The 20,249-nt window shown below is 37.1% G+C and overlaps 1 long non-coding RNA gene across 12 annotated transcripts in view; it reads right to left on the bottom strand.

Annotated features, from left to right (window-relative positions):
* Nucleotides 1-20,249, bottom strand: part of LOC116442286 — a 207,622-nt gene that overhangs the window by 30,990 nt on the left and 156,383 nt on the right. For all 12 annotated transcript variants that reach the window (XR_004239485.1, XR_004239483.1, XR_004239481.1 and 9 more), the window contains 2 exons: nt 19,271-19,312; nt 11,205-11,285 (listed from right to left, as the gene is read on the bottom strand). This is a non-coding gene — a long non-coding RNA (uncharacterized LOC116442286). The remainder of the gene's footprint in view (nt 1-11,204; nt 11,286-19,270; nt 19,313-20,249) is intronic.

The following is a 20,249-nucleotide window of genomic DNA, read 5'->3' as shown; positions in this document are numbered from 1 at the left end:
CAAGAATTTGAATGCACTATTCTCCAAGCACATATAGATGAAATAAAACGTACTCCCAAATTCAGCTTAGAAGACCTCTGCAGCCCCTGGGGTCTGGCTGTGGTGTCGGTGCATTTGTTGGATGCTGGTACCTGCGCACTGGCAGCACGCCAGGGTGCCAGAGTACCTGCCCTGTGGAATCAGATGCAGGAGGTGATTGACTTTGATTCACCAGCAAAGGCAGGAGGTCCCACAGGTGATATCTCTTTTCCCCTCAGTGGGCACATCTTTGGTGACTGAGCACAACAGGGCCATTTTACTCCAAGGCACAAAGAACTCCAAAGCTGTGCCTAAACTGCAGAGTACAGATGCATAGCACCTGCCCTTTGAAACAGCCTCAGCACAGGTACCAGAAAGAGAGAGAAAAAGCTCAGATAAAGGTTCCTCTTCCGCAGTAGGAGCAAATGCAAGGAGCACAGACAGTGTGTTCATGCTGCCCATGGACACTGGGGATGCTGCTCTTTCAGGCCCCTGGGCCCAGGTGGAACAGAATGTTTCCCAAATCTCTGCAGAACAGTATGCTACTTTTCGCCATCAGCACAAGGACAAAACTGCATTCCTGGTCTTAGATGTTTCCAGTCAAGCACATATTTCTTAACTTTGCTGTCAACTAAAAATTGTTATCTCTCCATAAAATTAATTAAATCTCAGCTGCTATCCTACTACTGTTCTCTTATGAACATAATTATGCACAGTATTCAGTATATCTTTTAATAGGCACAGACATAATATAATAAAAAGCATTAAATTCTTTAGGATCTCTAAAAATATCTAATCAACTACTGGTGCTAGTGTGCCAAGGACTTTATGGAAATGGCAAATATTCAATAAGCTCAAGATCAATACCATCCTTCTTTGGGTGCAATACACTGTTATCATTATTTGTCTTATTTCTGGGGAGAGCTTTTCTACTACCACAATTCCAGGCATACCTTCAGCTAGAAGAAGTTAGTGCTGCTCCTAAGAGGTGATAGCTCTCATTTTTGAATTTTTTACCTCTTTCCCTCTGTTGGCGCAACCATGTTCAGAGTGGCATACAAGGGACTGATTGGAGAACTTATGAAGCTGAAATCCAATGCTTTTTTCTTGTCATATTATTTTTAGTTTGGGTCAGTTGTTGAGGCTCACCACGTAGCAGCACAAGGACTTGCACAAGGGATATGGGAAAAAGAAGTAGTAATAGAAGGTTATGATAACTGCCTGATTTTATGGAAATGATATCTTGTGCCAGTTGGAGGGGGTTTTTTGTATCTATGCTTTCAAGAATATGACTTTTCCTTAGAATGTCTTTATATTTCATTTGGTCTGAGAAAAAATATTAGTAGTGCTCCCTTCCATGTACCTTAACAATTATTCACTGTCTAAACAGAAATGATAGTCCTACAAAGTGGAGCTGAACAACTTGTTTAGGTTTTTGTGAATATATGCCCAGACATAGTCCCATATTAAATCTTTACTTTACTATGATGACTAGAGACTCAATAATGACTAAGCTACTGATGAGATGTGATTGCTGCTTACCCAGCAGATCAATACTGTCTCACTGACTCTTGATGTGGAGGGGTGTATCCTGATAGTATTCAAATATTCGATTATCTTGCTCTTAACTACAAACTCTCTGAAGCAGGGTCATTTTTTTATTCTATTAACCCTGTAGCCAGCATGAATTCTGCAGGTATGAAGGTATGAAGGTATGGAGTTAAGCAGAAATATCTGCAAATTTTGCCCCATAAAAATTGTACAGATGAGATGTGTCTCATCTTCTAGTTTTCTCACCTAGAAAACTGACCTTTTTCTTGTTTTTTTGAGTCTCTCATTTTACTTTTCTATCTTATCTATATGGAAGTACTGTTGCTTACTAGATATCATTGTCTAGTAATTCAGCTAACAGAAACTTCTAACAGTTAGGAATTCAGGCTATGTTATTATCTTTGCCCTCTAATTTCTCTCAGCTATGTTTCTACACAAACACATACACAAATACACTCAGTTATTTCACTGATTAGTGGAATATTCTGTAAGAGTGATTGTTGCTCATCCATTACCTATTTTCTTTTTGTTTAAATTGCATCAAACATTTTTATTCAACTGACCGTGTCCAAAGGACATTCAAACAGTATGTTCTGCTGCTCAGGAAAAGGGGACACTTTTGTGGTGCTAGCAGCATTCTGTGCCTTCATGCTAAAAACCCAGAAATCACCATGTGACAGGAGGCTGGCCCCATAAATGTGTAGCCAGCTTTCAGCTGCAATGCACAACCTAACTGGTGCAGAAGACAATGACACATTTGGGGAAGCAACATTTCTAAATGCCAAACATACAGAGATGAGCCACTAAATCTTATGAATTATCCATGCAGAGCAGACAGAACATTTGTTTTCAAGGTCAAATGAGAAAGATCCCCTGACCTGTGTGGTAAACTACACGTTAATACATTTATCCATCTTTGGAATGTAAGGGACAAAGTCAACACAGAGAGAAATGAAGCAGTGGGGTAAGTCTGTCAAGCTACCAAAATCATTATGCCATCTGTTTTACTGGCATTTTTTATGTCTGTGCAGGGCATACTCAATGAAAAATAGATCTCTTATTCAAATTTGAGTTTCTTCCAAACTAGAGTGCAGTATCAAATATATTTACATTCTTTGGATAACTCTTAATTGATTTTGTTTTATGTACAGCTTTTTTCATATTCATTTAGTCACCTCAGTCACCTCATAGCTAAAGCAACAAAAAGTAAAATAAATGAATACTAAATTTCTTAAAGGGAAATTGCAGTAGTGTCCCTTAAATTCTTCTGCACTTTCCCCCAGCCTTCACCAGGCAGGATACTGAAAGCTGGCATGATCCTATCACAACGGTGTGTTTTTAACGGTTGTCAACAGTAACATTTAAAGGATAACAATTCAGAAAAGAAGCAAGGTGGTCAATTGATTCCTTCTGAATACTTTGGACAAACAACACTCAAGTTTGGTTACTACCCTAATGGGCTGTTGAAACACAGCTCTTTGACGGCTCAAGAGAAAGCAGTGGTACCAGGGAGCAGCCTAGAGAATGAATACCGACTGAAAATGTCAAGTTTAAACTCTAATAGCGCAAAGTATCTCAAAAGTTAATGCAAATCCATCCTAAAGCCCTTTACATTAGTAGAATAGGGCAAAAAGGTCTTATTGGGACTCAGAGAATCAGTTTCTCTTGCTTTATTCTTGCCTTGCCAGGAAGAATAAATGACTTGGCTCCTTTACAGGGCACTGTCCCTGCCTTGCATTTCATCAGCCCCACCATAGGAAAGTCTGAATTTCTGGCTATTCCCACTAGCCATTTTTCTCCCTCCTGCAGTCCCAGTGTGAGAGGCAAATTCACCTTTTCCATTCCTCCCACTACAGTATGTCAAAATCTGAGCTCTGGAGGGCCATGCACTCCTGTTAGAGGACTCTGTCCAGCAATACAAAGTTTATGACGTGGTATATGCAATGTAGCAGTCTATGTACATTACAGTTTTTCTTAATCACTGGGATAGCATTAGATAAAAATAATTTTGAACATTTGCATCTCTGATGACTGTAGAGTGGTAGGATCTTGCAACAAATATTTCAGAGTATTCATCACTGTGCTTTTTGATATCTCTAAACAGGCAGTTAGTTTAATTTCTTATATATCCATGTCATTTTTCTTTCATATTAATATTCCCATATGACAAGTACATTACTTCAAACTGCTGAATTGATTTTCAAGAGGAATCTTAGTTTACATAAATTGTCACATTTCACAAAATTAAAAAAAAAAAAAAAAAAGAAAGCCAGATTAAGTTCCATCTCTTGTAAGGAGCATTGAGAAGTATACTAAAGTAGGAAAAAAATTATAAGCTAGCAGAACCACTCATATTGTTTTTAAAAGCAGATGTGAAAAGATAGTCACTAAAAAGACTGATCAAGAAAAAAAATCCAACCGCTTAATATATTTTCTCCTCTGGATGGTTCAAGTTTAGAAATTGAGCACACCCTTTAGAGAAACTGAAACGAAGATAACTGCACTTGTTTTACCACAGGTACAGCATCTCTAGAACCAGTGAAAGATGTCAGTGGTGTGTCTGTCATAGAGATGTTTTCATTCTGGAGACACACATCAGAGAGAGAGAAGCACAAAGCACAATATTACTGATCAAAATTTGTCTACACCCGGGTATCTACTGAGTGTTTTAGATATATTCAGCACTTTATTGCTGCCTGCAACCAGACTCCACTCATACAAGGGGTTCTGACCCTGTTCATTCTGTGATATGACTGCAGTAAAAGATTTCCTATTTGTTTCCTATATTGTCCTAGCTGAATCTCCACTACTGTTTTCTTCATTGTGAAATCAATCTTTGTTTTGTTTTGCCATTAAATATTGAGTTTCTCCCTTCCCTTCCCTTCCCTTCCCTTCCCTTCCCTTCCCTTCCCTTCCCTTCCCTTCCCTTCCCTTCCCTTCCCTTCCCTTCCCTTCCCTTCCCTTCCCTTCCCTTCCCTTCCCTTCCCTTCCCTTCCCTTCCCTTCCCTTCCCTTCCCTTCCCTTCCCTTCCCTTCCCTTCCCTTCCCCCATTTCCTTCAGTTGCCACTGTCCTAACTGCAGTAAAGTATGTATTTCACGTTAATGAAGAAATGAATACAGAAAAATCCTAATATTTCAACACTTACCTATAACTCTGAGATATCACCACATGATTGTACTATACAATGTGCTCATGCCCTATAAAGCAGTCCAGTTGCTCTTTATTGTGTAGTTCAGCTCTCTTATCTGTTGTGTTTTGTTCAGTCTGATATGATAGTGCAGAATAATAAGAGCATTAAAATTGCATGATTGCAGCATTGGAAAAATACCACTGCTGTTGGTCAGGTACTAATGAAAAATGAATGCAATTCCTCACCAAATTTGGACAGCCGTTTTAAAAGCAGTCATCTAAAACCAGGCAGTGTTTAGAAATGCATGACTACAGTGTTTACCCATGAAGAAACCAGTGTTTCTTTATAATTCTAAAGAACCACATGTCTCCTTTAGTAGATCATACCAGTTTCTTTCGTGGAGGCTAGCAAGGGTCATTAAACACCAATGGGTCTCTGAGTCCTTCTTCAGAGTCAATGACATTGTAGGCTTCACCAGGGATCTCATTTTACTTCTGTACAAGATCTTCAGGGCAAGGGAGGCAAATGAACTATGAAAAACATAATCACTGCTTTTACTGTTGCTTTTTTTCATCATAAAATTTCCATTTATTTAAATTCCATTAAAAAACACATTTGCCTCCTGAAAGCATAAATATATACTTTTGTCATAATTTTTCATTTTATAAAAGAGTTTCATCATTCTTTTGGGGAAAAAAATAAAAATTCTCCATAATAAATATTATGCAAAGTTTTTATACAAACTTTGGGACAAAGCAAGTGATTAACAAAGTAAATTCCTCTAGAACATTTTCTCAGAGGTGACAGGAAAATATTTCTCAAGCACCTGAGGGGATTAGAAGTCTCACATTCCTTTTCAGAAGTGACTTGAGCACCAAGGTTCAGCTTTTCAAAAGTACTGGAGCCTTTAACTCACATTTTAATTTAAGAGAGTTAGACACTCAAAACCTATGAGGATCTAGAATTCAGGATGAAAAGCCTCACTGAAAGTCAAGGGGATTTGAGTTATCAAAGGCCAGATTTTTTAAAAAGTATTTGAGGAACTTAGAGGCAGAGATAGATGCCTGGCTGATTTTTTTTCAAAGTAGAGTGAAGAAGGGTTAAGTCCCTAACACTCACTGAGATTAGTGTGTTCTTAGAAAGTGCTAAGTACACCTTTGGATCTAAATACCTTTAAAAAAAGTTTCCTTGAACTGGTTTTGAAAGTGGTTTTATCATCTGAATGCAATGATTTATCCTATGCTTAATTCTTGGCCTCCCAAAGATTGCCATAGACGTCCTTTACACAGCTAATTTTGTGTCATAATCTTGATGGAAATGGACAGAATTAGAAAACAAAATCTATTTGAACAAAATTTAGTTGGCATTTGGATCCAGAAATTCATAAATTTTGAGAGCTGAAAATAGCAGACAGTTCTGCTCCACTGTGATCATACTTGGAAGAGCTCTGTTAGACCCTGAGCATGTTCAGCTTCAAGAATTCACCCTGTATATGCTAAGCAGCCCACAGCACCAGCACATCTCTATGAAGTCATACTGTTAACAGTGCCAGAGTCTGACAATATGAATGACTAACTTGCTTTCCCTATGTTTGCCACAGCTGGGAAGAAGATGAGGGGTACAACGTACAAGGAATTTCAACACAATGCAAATCTGGCAAGATGCAGTTTCAGATTTTGATTTCTGAGGAAGCAAAATTTCTTTCTGGTTGCATTATAACATGATTATCTGCAGCTCTATTTTTTAGCCCCTACCAATTTAGTTCTTGCTTTTATAATTTACTCAGAAAATTATCTAAATATAAACTTCCCTGTAACAGGTCTCAGTATTCAGCCTTTAAAATGAATCCACTCTTTAGTACTGAAAACGTTAGTTCCTTTCTGAGTCATGTTTGATTTTTTTTCCTGTACTGACTGGCTTCTGAACACAGTGCCTGATGGTAAGCTTTGTCAAGAGATGCTGAGATATAAAGAACAACAGGTTACCTCATAATCTCTTCATGTTAATGCTTGTTCTGGAGAGCACCTGCTGTCTTTAAAAGGGATTTGAGTGACCCAAGATTAAGAAGTCTCCCTACAACAATTACTGTTCTTATCACTGAAGAATACTCATACCAATGTGACATCTTCCTGATGGTTTCAAATTCACAGACTGAGGGAGAGATAAGAGTCAAAGAACCATACAGTGTGCAATTATAAGAAGACATCAAACCAGTCCAGTACAATTCCATTTTGGAGAAGAGTAACGCTATTAAACTAATTGATTTCTGCCTGAAAAGTAACTATTAGGAAAAAACACCCTCTGATTTCATTTAAAGAAATTTTAAAATGCAGTGGTGCCTAAAGTATTTCTAATCCCCTTTCTAGATCATTCTTATTGGGCAAATAGCATAAGGGGTACAGGGGCACTAAAGGGATCACACAACCTAACATCAGCAGTGATTCAGAGAAGACATTAAATCTTGAGAGTACCACGGACTATTCCTTGCTACCTCTTTGGTTTAAAAGATACAAAAGACTAGACTTCTGTTCTTCTGGAGTCAAGTTTGTGATATAAATAAAGGATTCGCTGCCATGACACACATAATAGTACGTCCCTTACTCCTCAAAACATTTTTCTAAGCCTGTTTAACCATTGAGCTCCTATCACCATCGCTTGCATTGACAGTATTTGTTAAAGCTGGTTCTTTGAATTAATGTTGAAGGATGACATTTTCAAGAAGATAGTACCCATTGAATCCACCCATTTTTGCTTCTTTCCAATACTCTAGGCACAAAAACGGACATGAAATATAATTTAGTTTGTTCTCGTCTTCCTCTCTCAACTCAGAATCGTAGAGATGATGTCTTTAAGAAATAGAGAAAGATAAAATCAAACCTATATATCAAATAGTACTCTTTCACACTAACTGAGAAAGTGAGCTTGCTGGGAACCCTCCTTTCTCCAGTCTGAGGCATGCTGAGGTCTCCAAATGATCAGTCTTCTAGGTTACAGCAGTAATGTCTACACCATCTAGTTCCTTTACATATTATATGAAGCAAAATGGAATTGACCTAATTTTATTTCCAAGTAAAGAAAAAACAACTAGTGAAACTCACAGACTGGTTAGAAATAGAAATTAATTACTTCAAATCAGATGCAAATGATAGGTTTGCCAGAAGAAATGAGTAACACAAGGTAACATTGATAAAGGGTAATTGAAGATTGGCATCCTGGATGCTACATGACAGAAAGCCAAGATGGCAGTCTGGTACAGCTGAAGAAAGTTTTGGCTGTCCCAAGTCGAGAAATCAAAATTATCTGACATCAATTTACTTTTGCTTGGCTCTGTTTAGGATACTTTCACTGGAAGAGAATACAGTTCGCTGCTAATAAGCTCTCTATTTAAAAATGCATTAGAATATTTTCCATTTTGTGCTAATAACGAAACTTGAAGGATAATCTCAATATAACTTCAGAGTACATTATGCACAGGTGTCTTCCTGACGGTAGAACACCTGAAATCCATTGATTATATCCACAGTGGTAAGAAAAAAAGCACAAACAGCAACCAAATTAATTAGCAAGCTGCAGCATGCTGCCATATCAAGGATGGCTAAACGTTATCTTTATTGGGGGTCTATGCATCTACCATGTCAATGAATATTATGTTTGCAGCACTGCAGAAATTTTGTCAGCTACACTGAAATCCCCAGTGATATATGGGTGATCTACTGAAACAGACAGAGACAAGAAGGTAGAGTTCTGTTGGTCTGGATTGGACACAGAAATCCAGACTCCTCCAGTGATCCACAGATCAGTTATTATAAAACAAACCCCACTGGCTCCTTCACAGCTTGCTCAGCTGTTTTGCCACTATGTAGTTAAGAAGCCTTTAATCTTCAGGCTGACATAGGCGCAATGAGTCTACAGACTAAAATTTCATACACAATTTGGCTGAAAGCTAATTACCGCCTGTTATTCTAGCTGCTTTCCTCCAAGTAGAAGAGTGTGGGGACAAAATCAAATGCACTGCTTTTACTGCCTCATGCTTTGTGCTATGAACTGCAACTCTGAAAATATTAGTACAAAAATAAAGCTATTTCTATGTTTCAAGAGTATAAAAAGGTTGTTAGATAGTCATAAAATGCTGCTGGTCAAGATATATCCCTCAATATATATGCTTAATTTACTCCAGATTAAAATTCTGTTCTCCAGATTCCAGCTGAGGACATATTTTTACAATTGTTTCCAGTGAAATATGCATTTTCAGACCTAAGCAACAGTTCTTAAAATGGAGCTTTGTGATACTGAAAATGAGTCCACTAGAGGCAATTAACACACAAATCTTCATGCCCTTGTGTGTAACTCTTGAACTCCAGTGGGACTGTCCAGACTGTGCAAGGTGAGCAACATGAATCAGCCTTTTCAGGATCAGGGACTTCAGTGTAACATCACTAATACCATCACAATATACTATTTAAAATTCAAACAAGCATAAACATTATTCTAAGTGAAAACTGTTGTTCATTAAGTATAATAGATCAAACAGAATGAAGCAAATATGACAAGGGAGCCAGAAAAAACCAGCAGTAAAATCAAAGCATGTGAGCATGTATATAGCATGGTTTACCAAAGGTAAGAGAAAATACAAATAAGCAAGGAGATAATGTGTTTCAAAATTCAATAACCATGGAGAAATGATGAATTAATAAGGAAAATTATATCTTCAAAAAGTAATATTTGTGATGTACAAGATATTTGAGCCAGATTCAAACATATTTTTTTTAAAAGGCAAATCACAGCTTTCAACAACGAAAAGCTTTTCCATAATCAGAGAGTGGTATAAGAAATGTTCTTAATGAAACAGTTGCACTGTCTTCTGTCACAATATCCTTTGATGACAAATTGTGCTTCAAAGTGAGAGCCAAGTCAGTTCAGATTCTTATTCTGAATTCCCCCTTAGGAATCCATACCTTTCTCTTTTTTCTGACTGTAGGTAGACCCTGAGCAGTTGGGAGCCCATGAACAAAGTCCACCCTTTCCAACTTCTTTCCCATGTGATACTTTTCTGGTTAATGTAGCTATTTATTGGACACTGATTTAAGTACTTCCATACATTTATTTATTTCAACTTGGAAAAGGACAACCATTTTGACACATATTTTTTCAAGTAAACAGTGGGTTTCTACATTTCATATTCACCACCATTTCTTAAAAAAAAAAAAAAATTAAACTACAGCTTCTGCAGGAGATTTCATTTATTCCCAGATAATCCATTAACAGTACTTCCACACTGTACACTTGAAAAGTGTTTTGCATCTGTATGCTATTTCCTCCCCAGTTTTGGTTCTTACTGTCTGAGTAAATCAACTGAACTCAATCCAAACAATTTTCTAAAGGATGTTGAATTATCAAATAAACTCCTTTATGCATTGTAGGAAACTTATCCTATGAGAGCCTCCTTTACAATCAGCCTCACCCTTTCCAATCTTAAAAAATATCTTTGGAATCAAATTTGCAGTTATGTGAGTTGTGTATACTTTTGATATTCAACTAGTAACAGTTTGTGCTGCCTATCTCGCTATAAGTTTTTAGGTAACTTAGAAATTTCAGAAAGGTCAGATTCACTAGAAAGCAAGCAGAGAAGAAGACAAGAACATAATCATGCTGCTCTATAAGTCCATTGTGTGGCTATATCATTAAAGTAATCTGCAGTTCTCACTGCCTTGTCTCAGGAAGAGCATGAGTGATGGTATTTCCAGGCTGAGAAGCCACTACATCCTGAGCACTATTTCTGAGCCAGGGTCACTTTGGAATAGCTCTGATTTTCAGAGCAGAATGCCAGAGTGCTGGCAGAGACTCACTGTTGAGCTACCAGAACCCTTGGTCTGACCCAGCACAGGAGCTCCGGTGTGTTTTAATAAGGAAGCTGGTCTCCAGAAATGACCAGAATAAACTTCCTATTCGTTTATCACATTGTATCCTCACATGCATTCAGCTTTATTTTTGAGGCAGTGGCCAGCCATGGCTGACTAAATTATACCAGGGCTAAGAACACTGTAAATCAGGTGGGAAACTTTAATGCCACCCTTGGCCACAATGACCATCAATCGTTTATCCCTGTTAGTCACAACTGGAATCCAGCCCAAATGTTTGCAGTCTTAAGCAAGATACCATCTCTGATGGCCGCTTTCCCTCAGACTTAGACTAGTCCAGTTTAAAAGAGCTCTCCTCCCCCACAACCCATGGAGGTGAGAAAAAACAGGGAGAAATAGGATGTTTTCCATAAAAGATAATTTATATGCAAAAAAAACTGTGCTCCTGCTACAACCAGCAGTCTACAGTAGAATATTTTTAGGATACAGTTAATTCTGGCTTAGTTCCACAAAATGAACGGTTAGAGCTGCCTCAATTTAATTACCACCCCATGAAGAAATCTGACAGCCCCAATGCAGTGCTTAGTAAGCATTTTACCTCAGACAGCTTGAAGATGTATTGTAGAACTGAAATTACAATACATACCATGACTTGTTCTGTCATCCTACTTTGGGAATGCAGCGTGCATGTCTCTATAATGAGCTGCCTGATATTCACCCACTTCACCTGTAGCAAACAGGAGTAAAACGTAAGTAATCATAAGCTGGCATATTAGTTGAATGCAACCTAAGATATTCATTTTTGGCAGAAGGTTTCAGATTATTCTAACTAGCCAGACAAGTTTAATACATAATTTACTGATATTTACATTTTGAAAACATTTTGATATTTCTAAATTATTAACCATTACAATCTGGGGGAGAAAAATCAAACCAAAACCAAACAACACATAAACTCTGTTCTCTCCTTCTTCTTCTTACATTTCTGTTTACAAAATTCCTGGAAAGCATTTTAGGGATATAATTGCTACTATGTCTAGCACATGATAAAATATGTATAACTTGAACATATATATGCTTCCTATTAAGAAAATTAACTCCTCAAGAAAAACTTTTCTCTGCTACAATCAAAAACCAAAGAAGAAAAACAATATATTAAAAACAAAAAGTAATGAGACACTTTATAAAGCTTACACTAATGCTGTTCTGCCTTATTTTGTAAATAAAAGTATTTATGCTTAAAAGTATATGCTAGTCTGCACTTCTGTGAGTATAATGAAATTGTGTACCTTTATTAAAAACCCAAACAAGTCATCTAGCTTGTTTCCAGCAGAAGAAAGATTGAAATTTATTTATTCATATGAAGTCATACAGAGAAAATTGAGAAGCTTTATTTTCTTTTTAATTATGTCATTACAGCAGAATTGGACTTTGCCACCCTTCCTCTGGCTAAGCAATTTTTAGGAAGTGTGTGGAAAAGCAGTTAAGCCCAGGCTAAATGTTAAAACACCCACCTAGAGGAACTATTCATATTTATAAGAAGGCCCACTTACAGTATCCAAAAAATCAATCAGTTTTCATTGAATTAATCGGTGACTTAATGCCACTGTGAGTTAAGTGTCATAGTGAATAATGCTAAATGCTGTCTCAGAAGCCAGGTATGTGGAAAAGAACTGAGATGATTCTTCTGTTTCCCTTTTGGATTCTAAGAAAAAGTCATTGCAATAAACACAGGTAGAAAACGAAGTTTCCAATTATATTAGAACCCTTGGAGTCCAGATCAGACAAGTATGACATTCTACAGTACCAGTAATACAATCAGTGCTTATGAGTTTAGGAAATTATTTGGAACAGAATTTAAAATTTAGGATTTAAATGTCTTTATAAGCAGCAAAATACCAACAATTTGTGATATGATATGCCCATTTATGCTTGGCCTTCCTTTTTCTGTTTACCGCACCTATGTTTGTTTAAGCCAGCACTCCTTTCCTTTTGATGGCCTCTGAACAAGGGATCAGATACTAAAAATTGTGCAGGTCATATATCTTAAAAAACTTTTGGCATTGCATACTTAGCTGTTTCTGAAGACCAACCCCTCTCTAAGACAGCTCAAGGTAAGAAACTAAAAGCCAAAAGGTCAAGAATCCTAAAATGTGGAACTGAAACAAGACAAGCTAGATTACACAAAAAAAATCTGATACATAAAGGTAAGAATATAAGATGGTCCAATCCATAGATTTAAAAGTTCAAATACACTTGAGAAAACCACTTGCTATATGATTTCTTTTTAATTTTTAAAAATAAGTGGGAACATCTGCCAGAAAAAATATAGTTTTGATTTTCCAAATGTTGGCACCCTTACAAACCCTGTGTACAATTAATTGGATTTGTATCTTACTCATTATTTTGAGTATCTTACTCATTTTGAGTATGAACTATTTTTCAAACTTTATTTTCTTTCTCTTACACAATACATCACCCTTTAAAAAATAGAAATGTTCCATCACCTTTCTTCAGGCTTACAGGGCTACAGAAAACAGAAGTACCTCAGGATTTCGAAAGCACTTCCCAGTCACTATTATTTGAAAGCAAGAGTTTTAACTCTCAAAGAGGCATGATGTCCAAAAAGAAACAATACTCTGAACAAAGATGAAAAATTGTAGATTACTTTCACAGGCTCTTATTCTACAATGGAGAAAATATCCACATTCTAGCCAGGCTTCTTTGAAAAGAATATTTTCCTTTTATACAGAGATAAAAAGCAAAGCTTTCAGGTCAGAGGCTATAGGGGAAAAGAGCTAATGCTTTGCCCTGCTTTGATGTTACAAGTAGTGCCTCGTTACAGAAGTGTATTAGAGCTACCAGTAAACTGGGCCAGCACCTTTAATAACCAGTATGGGTGGCACATGGACTATTCATGTGCAAGCAGTCATGTGCATTACCAACAACACACAGACCTTTATTTTAACATGTTTACATTACTTTAAAATATGGCATAGCTAAAAGGTAATTTTTGATTTACAGATTGCGTAGGAAGACTTATAAGTGTATCTGTAACATCGATAGCCAGCAATCTGGGATTAAGGGTTCCTCTCTGGGTAACATGTAACACATACAAAGGGGTTTGTACTGGTGTGGAATATCTGGGAACAGCACATTTCAGTCTGAGTACTCAACACAACAGTGATGATTAACAGTATTTGGTGTCTCACTTGCTTTTGAAGCTGAAGGACTGGAGGTTGGAGGAACGAGCCCAAAACAACATGGTCTGGTGCACTTGTCTTTCACAGATTCCTGGGAGCTGAAGGACCAAATACACCAGTTTTTATTGGTCCTAAAGCACCAATGCCTCTAATGGACCAATTTACCAATTAACTCACCTTTTGGAACAGTATATCTCAAAATTAAGAATATGCTAGAAGGACATCAGTAAATATTACCCTTAAAAAACAATCAAAAATATTAATTAAACTTTTGGTGTCATGTAGCACCAAGCTGTATAACAGTAAAAAATACCCTTAGGGAAAAAAATTGAATTATTTTGGACTTAATTTTTTTTTTGTACCCACGTAAATTGAAACTTGGTAGGAGTACTAATCTTCAAATTAGCAAAAATAATGTTTATTCTCTTAAGTATTTGATATCCTCCAGCAGCCCACTACATACAAAATTTCTGATTAAGTTTTCTATAATTTGGAAAATTATGTTTGTTTGGATATTATTAGTGAAATACTAATTGCCAAGTGAGACTATTGATTATGCAAGTATGCAAATTACATTATTACTATATAATAGTAATATTATATACATATATACAGCTATAGCTGTAGCTCGAGCATTGTTTAGTAGACAGAGGGATTGTTCACCAAAATCTCTCAAAAATCTCAAGTAATCAGAAAGCTGAAACATAAAGACTCTACATTTGAAACACAGGTAGATAAACCCTGGCAACTTTTCTTGTGCATAGAGGAACTTCTGTAACAGCTCTAGATTTCAGCCAGAAGTGAGCCACTGCAAGAAGGATAACAGGGGTTTGTCAATGACTTTCAGTAGGGAGTTTCTGCAGAAAAAATGGAAAGGATTCAAAAGAAATGGAAAACCAGCAGAAATACTGGGAATGGGAAAATGAGAAGGAACATGAGTTCAGGGGTAAGCCAAGAACAAGGAAATAAAAAAGGCTAGATATATGAGGAGCATGGATAAAGAAAGAAAACTGCAAGAAATAAAAAATGGGGAACCTTAAACAGAGAGGAACAAGGGAAATACCAGTTTCACTAAATGTTTCCTGGTACAGCAACAAAGAAACAAATCACTCTCCCTATGGGTTCTGGTACCTGCCACAAAAAGTCCAGGAAGAGTTTTTGAGTCTGATTATTCTTAACAGATTTCCAAATTACATTTTTAGCTTTGTAAGCTTTATTTATAAATATATTTAGGATGAATGGTTCACTGGAAACATTGGAGAGCACAATGTCCTAAATAACTGCAGCTTTTCTAGACTCGGTCTCCACATAGGTAAGATAGGTTTTAACTGATGATACTGGCTTCTGAATGCTATGAAATCACCCTGTCCCTCTGCTGGAAGCTACACCTCCAAAAGCACAGGTGTCTGAAGGGAGCTCATCTTCTGGTCCCTCCCTCTGTAAACCTTCTGTGCCTTCTGAGGCCATATAAACTCTTCACCACATAGACATAAGCATGTGCTGTATGGAAAAGAGGTGCAGCAGAAAAGGCTCACAAGCCCCACCACAATACCATCAGGAGCAGAGAGTTGTAAACCAGAACCCAAACCCACAGCAGCTGTATTCATCTCCTGAGGTGCCTCAGAGCTCTTAACAAGGACAACAAAAAATGAGGACCTATTCTTTCAGTGACACACAAAGATTACATTTTGTTTCTCTCAAATGACTGGAAGTGCTGATGTTGTGATGGGCCATGTCTCTTTTTCTGTTTCAACATCTGTTTTGGAAATCTCCAGATTTTCCAGAGGTTATAGGCTACCTCCTTACTAACACAATTGTGAAACACTTAAAAAATTCTCTGCTCTGATCTGCCAGTTTTTCATCCTGCCTGCACACCAATTTCTGCCCTACTGCTGAAGTATCTGCAATGGCTGGTGGGTTCCCCAATCCCTTTCTCTTTTCGTATGTTAGCATAACTCTACTCCATCTAGATCAGAATGCTTTTTAAATTAATTTTCTCCCCTTTCTTTTGGAGAGCTCCCATTCTAGCTCCCATAGCAGGTCCAGAAGGAGCAGGTGAGGGTTTCCAGGTGGGAAGTAAGCAGGGTGATTTTTGTGTGCAACCCATAGCAATGCAGGGTGCAGTCAGGGATCCCCAGCAGGCTGGCATGCTTCCTCCCCCAGAAAACTTCTTTTTTGCCCTTGTTTTTTCTGCAATAATGAGTCACTGGGAACAAAGACCATCCAGTGCATGTGTTTGAGGAAAAGAAAAAACCAAACAAATGAAAAATCTCTACTGCTAACAAGAAATAGTGATGACACTTTTCTTTAGAAAGCTATGTGACTTATAAACAATATGTGACTGCCACGTGCTAAAAAGGAACGAGGTCTCTAGTGAGAAAGAAACTGTTATTCTTAAAAGACAAAGTCAGGAGATACAAAAGGGCATACATCATTTCCCTCTGAAATTGTATGATAAAATGACAGCAAAAATCAGCTTAGAAGCAACATGTGAACTAGCCTTCTGTGCCTCCTGCTCTCTTCCTTCCAAGACTAAATGGATCTGTGTCTCTCTTTTGTCACATTGTTGTAACTTTCATTCAGTCTCCCCACTTCACCTTGACCGCATCTGAACAGTGACAATATGTTTCTTGTTCTTCACACTTTTCCCAGCAAGGATCACTGACAGCCTCTTACTTTGTATTTTCTCGGCTTTTCAGGCAGGGATTTTTTTTCTTCTTTTTCCCCAGCCATCATCATTGCTACTTGGAGAGAATTTGGTTCAATTTCCATTTTAAACATGAAATGTTTGAATTAGCTCATAATGTCTCCCAGCTTGCAGAGGAAGGAGCTGGTCTTTAAAAAAGAAAAAAAAAAGTTTCATTTTCTGCAAAATAAAAACTGAAAATCTGCAGAATAATCTTAAATCTCATTTTATATTGCACATAGAACTTCAAAATAATGAGAGCTCTTCAATTTGGAAATGATTGGGGTTCTAGACATATGAATCAGAGAGAGCTGTAAAATTATTAGAACACAGCAACATCTTTCGTAAGCACTTCAATTCAGAGGTGATCAAAGATTCTGGACTTGCAGAGCAATTTCCTTGGCATTTGCAGGAAAGCCTCACTCTTTCAAACTGAAGCACACTTAACACTATGAAGAACTTCAATAATTTTAAATTGGCATGTACTATACATGCCTAGAAATCCAATTTAGGTTTTAAATAAAAACACTGTAACTTCAGAAGTATGCAGAGCCCACCCACAACAGAACAGCATTCTAGCCTTTCCAATTCAGCCTAGCTGTTATTTCTCCCATGCTAGGTTTTCTGGCAGGAGGAGCTGCTGAAACATTAAAGGTGAGTGGGATTTTTTTTTTCTTTTTATCCTTACCTTCTGGTTATCTACTAGTATTTTCCTAAACTCAGTAAGTGTCTGGACCACCTTAGTTTGCAAGCTGATTTGCACAGCGTGAATGGTAGTTTTAAATACTTTTTAAATATTTTAAATTAAAAACAGAAGACAGTGTTTAAGCCAAATCAAAGATGTAATGTGTTCCCAACCAAAACTTAAATTATGAGTTTAAGTTTGCAAATTTTACATATATATACATATATATATAATAATAATAAATTTAGCTGAGCTGAGGCTTGCAAATAGCTTAGGTTTGCAAATAGCTGCTCTTAAGGGAAACAGAGTACACTGAGCTCTGAAACAATACTGATAGAATAGGAGAATAAAATTAAGTCTAAATTTTAAAAATACATCCCAACTACACAGGAAAAAAAATTCATGGAAAGTCCCCTGAGCAAGACAGGTCTGTGTCAGCAGATCCTTTGCTTCCATGCAAGTTGTCCTGCTATGTAAAACAGACTCCTGTCACCAGCCAACCTGTGATGCCTCTCAGTTTTGCATAGAATGCAACCACCTTTCCAATCACACTGGCCAAACCAGAAACCCTTCCTGTAGCCCAAAAGGTGAAACTCAAAGGTTTTGCCTTATTGACACAGAGGCAGGATGGTGTGAGACATATATGAGGCAGCCAGTGATATTTCAGATAGGATGAGGTTTCAAGATTCAGTTCTGCAAGTATTCTATTCAGTTCTAACCAGGTGCTAGAAAGACATTAACACAAGTTTGAATAGGCCTTGATAATGCTGGGGACAACTGGTGCACCAGAAACAAGTAGGTGGAGGGAATCGATCAGATTAGGTAACCCCAAATGTCTCCCTCAGGCTTTAAAACCATACAGAAGTTGTTTTGTTTCATGCAGGTGATGCAGTGGTGGATGGAAAAGCCCCAGACAGCATAATCAACTTTTGTCACAAATGGATAAGACTTTCTGCCATTATTTTAGATTTTACCACCTGTAAGTAGCTTCTCCAATGTAAAGCATGCTAAAGTACTTTTATTTGGGAAAGAACTTCTGGAAGTCATCTGGTTCAACCCCTAATTCAGCAGAGAACCAGCACAGATCAGGTTGCTCAGGATTTTGTACAGTCAAGATTTGAATATCTCCAAGGATGTAGTTTTATAAATCACTAATACTTCTTCATGTTTTCATCTTTGAAACTACAGTATCCTAAAATTAGGAAATTTTAAATTTTCTGCCTGAGACATTGATAGTCAGGCCTGTTTCTAAAGACAGAACAATTCTATGAAATATTAATGTGGTATAAACCAATGCAGGTGCTCTTGAATGTTTTTAGTTCTACTGGAGTTCATGTGATCCTTGATAAGAATTCTGTTCTGTTCACCATGGGTTATAGCTTAGCCTCAAGACTTAGTGGATGTGTGACTTAGTGTGAATTTAGTGGAGACTATGATGCCTATAAACCCTTACAAAATCTCACACAAAACAAAAGGTATTAGTAGGTTTCTATCTTGAACTATGCCAGGCTCAGTGTCAGACAGCAAAAGTGCTTACAAATATCCATCACAATGTTCTCAGGCTTATAAAATTAATTTAGCCCCTTGTGGTGCAGACTGACAGGAGCTAGTAGTGAATGCGTTCTAAAGAATGCACCCTCTTTTCTCAAAAATAGAAAAGAACACTAACCCTCTCCAGAATCCTTTAAATAATGAAACCTGAAGTATCTGTAACTGGACAAATGTGTGACAAAGGTTGAGGACCGAACCAGAACTGTCAGACACAAAGTTGTATGCTTTACATGCATCTTAATTATTTTCTACTAGATTTGACTTCCCTTTTCTACATTTGCTCTGCGTGAAGTTTGAAAGCAAACTTGTTCTGGAAATGGTAGGAGAACTGTAGTCATGGCTTCAAATGGGAAACTATCTACATGTTCACTATTAAATGTAGATGCAGTCAGAAAAAGATGAGACAATAAGCAAATATTTTCCAATGCATAAATTCTTCATAATTTTAACTGCAGTCTTAAAGTACATTTAAACATATTTATGTATATCATTTATTTCAGGAAAAAAACTTTTTTAGCTTACATTAGCATTTAATTTTGATGCTTATCTATTGAAATAAACTATATGGGAGAAAAATGTGGTCCTACCTTCCATGAAGCTGTCATTTGGCACTGTTCTGTAAGACAAGGCTGTTCAAATAAAAGAGAAAAGTAGTTAATGTTAATACAACTATTTTCTGTAGTGTGGTGAGATGACTCCTATAATCTTTGAGCCAAAATCTCAAAATGTTCATGACAGGACAAAAATCTAGAACTCTTAATCTGTAGATAATATTTCAGCTTCTCTCAGTATTGTTGTGCTTTGAGCAGTTTAATCTAGCAATTAAGAATTCCCTTTATGCACACAGAAACTATCTGAAATTAGCAGCCTTCAGCCTTTCCAGAAGCCTCGGGCCAGGAGGAGAAAAAGGTAAATAATGTCAGAAAAAGTGTCTTAGCTCAATAAGCTCTACTAATAACTTCATAAATTTCCCTTTAGGATTCACCTCAACCTCTTAATATGTTTTGAAAACCAACCTGCCTAATGTCCTAAAGTTTAAAAGCATGGTAACATATGTTTTTAAATACCATTTTTCAATACTAATTTGAGAAGATTTTGAACTAAGAAGAATGGTTTTCCAAGTCAAAACCAGTAGCTCTCATTTGGTTTTGCTGTAGTTTTTTCCAAAAAAAAGCACTCATTTTTTGTTGTGTCCATGCTTGAGACAGAGAAAAAAAATGAAAAATGTCTTAAAAGATTGAAAAAAACTAAAATAAGGCTGCAGATTTTCACAATGAATTCATTAGATGAGTTGTCCCTCCCATAAACAAATAGCCCTTAAGACATGAGCAATGAAAATTGTTTTCTATTCTAAGCGGAGAAAGTGTTCCCCTCTTTACCACATCCACCTATAAGACAACCACCCAATTTTGAGAAATAAAGAGATTGTGGTTTGGTAGGACCATCTCGAAAGAACAATTCAGAATGGGAGATGAACTGAAAAGGGTTTTCCACATATCCCCTCAGTGCAGAGGCTGTTGAATGCTTCCTCCACTCTCATCTACCAGACCTACATCAGAAAACTGC

The sequence above is a fragment of the Corvus moneduloides genome, chromosome 3 (genome assembly GCF_009650955.1).
Source record: "Corvus moneduloides isolate bCorMon1 chromosome 3, bCorMon1.pri, whole genome shotgun sequence".
Classification (NCBI taxonomy): Eukaryota; Metazoa; Chordata; class Aves; order Passeriformes; family Corvidae; genus Corvus; species Corvus moneduloides.
Note: the sequence above shows the minus strand (reverse complement) of the source record. Positions and strands in the feature narration are given on the sequence as shown.